This window comes from Nematolebias whitei, chromosome 1 (assembly GCF_014905685.2).
Source record: "Nematolebias whitei isolate Nwh7 chromosome 1, NemWhi1, whole genome shotgun sequence".
In the NCBI taxonomy this organism is placed as follows: domain Eukaryota; kingdom Metazoa; phylum Chordata; class Actinopteri; order Cyprinodontiformes; family Rivulidae; genus Nematolebias; species Nematolebias whitei.
In genome coordinates this window covers 92434914-92437951 of record NC_056498.1, presented here as the reverse complement: position 1 = coordinate 92437951, position 3038 = coordinate 92434914, and the positions used below count along the sequence as shown (strand labels likewise).

Here is a 3038-nt window from a genome sequence, read left to right as displayed (position 1 = left end):
TTTGGTTGTCAGCAGCAAACGGGTTGATCCACTCTGAGAAGGTGCTATTTAAGAGACTGAGCTGAAAACAGCACCTCAGACTGAGGAAGTCTCTTGGATGAGAGACGAAACGTTTCTATATTTTTTTGCTTTGTTTTGTTTTTTGGTTTTTTTGAATGTCCAGAGGACCAGATTGAACTTTTTTGGATTTTTCTACCTGGATTATTGAGCATGCATCAGGATATATTAAGTATTATACACCTTTACACTTCTGTGTGTGGCAGTTGTTTAGATTGTTGCTTTTTCTCAGCCGGACAATGTTTATGCTGCATCTATGCATATGCAATGTTTCCCCTACCATTATACAAGTAGGGAGCCCCGCCCTGTCAACAGAACTGAGTGCCCTGCCTACAGAACTCCCCGCACAGTCGACAACTGCGCCACTGAAGTAGCGCTAAGCTAGTGGCATGTAATACAGATGTGCTAGCTAAAATGCTATGACTATGGAGGGACTGTAGCATTCCGTCTCCCTCATGCTGAGCCATCTCAACCGTTCCCCCCTCCACCCGCTCAAAAACTGTTGGTACAAACAGCAAGCAACACAGACATGTCTCCTCCACCACCAATCTACTACCACAACCCACTACCACCACCGTTAACAAAAATCATGGAAGATATGAACGCCAAGGCAAGTCAACTAGGGGAAACACTGTTATGAATAATGTTTCTACTTACTGTGTTATGCTGGTGAAGATTCTCAGCATCCAGGACATGATGAATTCAAAAAGTGTTCAATACAAAAACAACTGGACTTTATTTGTTTTCGTCTTTTGTTAAAAATAAAGTCCAGTTGTTTTTGTATTGAACGCTTTTTAAGTACTTACTGTGTTCACTACAGTTGTTAAAACATCCCACTACTGATCAGCTGAGTCAGGACTCATTTCATTTTCCTGCTGTTAACCTGAGTGATCTGGCACATTCTCTTATATCTTCATAAAAAGTAACTTTGTTTTTGCTGTTGCCTTTTTATCATCTGCAGTTGTGAGATCTGACAGAGGGAACTGTAATTCACTTTGAATGTTGTTGGATTTCATATTTTTATACCTTTTTTATATTTCCTGTCAAGCATTCAAATGTCATGTTATACAAAGTGTGTGTGTCTTTCTTCCAGGGTTGCACTATATTTATAGAAAATGTTTACTAATTCTAACTAGTTGACCTTTAAATATAATCTCATATTAGCTAAGGATAATTTTACAAGTTCACATTTGATATATTACAAGCAATCAAATCATGCCAGATAGCAGACTGATTAACATAAATAAAGCTAGAACACATTCATTTAATTTAGACAATATAGTTTGACTAAATAAGATCCCTCAGGATCTCTCTTAATAATAACCATTAACATTTAATCATTGTTGAATACAGGATCGGTTTAGTTAATTGTCACAGTAAGCTACAACAGCAAAAGTATAAAAAGGATCAAATAAGAACACGCAAACATGAGTTAGATAACAATTAGTAGTTATTAATTATTCCTAGAAATAAACAACTTTAACTCAAATCATTTGGTATCACTAAGGTATAATCACGTTAAACAAACAGCTAAAACGAACGATTTCAGTGAGGCAGAACTTCTTATCTGAAATGTAGATAGTAACGTCCTTGAGAGGGCGGGCTAGAGTCGTAACCCTAGCAACAGAAGCTAAACCAGTCAGAAAGCTAGCCTTCTCAAACTGTGATAAAAGGCCGGAAATGACACACGCCCACCGAGCATTTCCGGGAGGCGCACACCGAGACGGTTCGTTCTTTAATGCTCCATTTATATGCATATATCTTATTAATGTAATTGTTTGTCTCTGAATATCTGTAACCCATGTTTTGTCAAATAAATCTTTTATACCGAGGGCGACGTCTCAGCTGTGTTGAACACGACGTGGTAGCCAACCACGACAATGTGCATCAGGACTCAGTCAGTAGTCAACAGCACACATATTTACAAATGGAAACACAGAAGTCCGACGGAAAAAAAACAACAATTTTATGTTAGTTAAGATGTAAAATGCCTGATGTGGAATTCACTAAAACCAATAGAAAATATTTTAGTTTGAGTTGTTTGAGTTTTGGAAATTTGTTATCCATAGAGCTCTTCTCAATAAAGTTAAAAACATAGTTTCTCCCATTCAATAATAATAATAATAATAATAATAATAATAATGTGTTATGTGTTGTCATCATTGTGTGTTCTAGGATCAAGACCAACTTTTTCATTATGTAACACAAATTATTTCTGTGGCAGCTTCAATAAAAGATAAAATATAAATACATAAAAGCATTGTGCAATCAAAAAGGCATACTAATCATAGTAAAAATAAGAGTATCAATATAAGATCAATATAAAACACTACAATAAATAAAATACAAGAAAGTGCAACGTGTAAACACAAAGTGAAATTCATCCTTCCAATTTCTTTACCTGCTTTTATGTGCATGATTGCGGACAGCTGGAGTCTTATTTCCAGTAGTCACTGTTTTATAGACAGGTACATGCTGGACAGGTTGTCCATCACAGAGACAAACGAGATTCTTCCATGGTTCTCTAAATTGAACTCTCTTTGACCTGTCTGTTGCAGGGAAGATAATGACTACTCATAACCACTCCACACAACCCCAGTTTCCATTCTCTCCTGGTGATTAACCCTTTACTAAAGTACAAATTTAATATTTATATATTTCACCATTCCTGTAGCATTTTTGTTATGGCTTAATAGCATGTGCATGTTTTCAGCGCAGTGCAAGTTTTAACTAAAAAACATTCATATAGTCTAAACTGTTACTGGTAGTTTAAACTCTGATTTATTACACACTTATTCTCTCTGTTGCCCTCAAATCACTCAACAAAGTGCTGCTGACCTATGAATGTTTATACCTTCACTATTCCTCCCTTTACATAGAAAAAAATAACTGACTGCCTGCATGCTTTTAGTGACTTGTGTGTGTGTGTATATATAACCTATGAATGTTTATACCTTCACTATTCCTCCCTTTACATAGAA

At 36.1% G+C, this 3038-nt stretch overlaps 1 protein-coding gene across 1 annotated transcript in view; it reads left to right on the top strand.

Moving 5' to 3' along the window:
- ehbp1 (EH domain binding protein 1) overlaps positions 1-3038 on the top strand; it is a gene marked incomplete in the record, with an annotated part of 851057 nt that overhangs the window by 647257 nt on the left and 200762 nt on the right.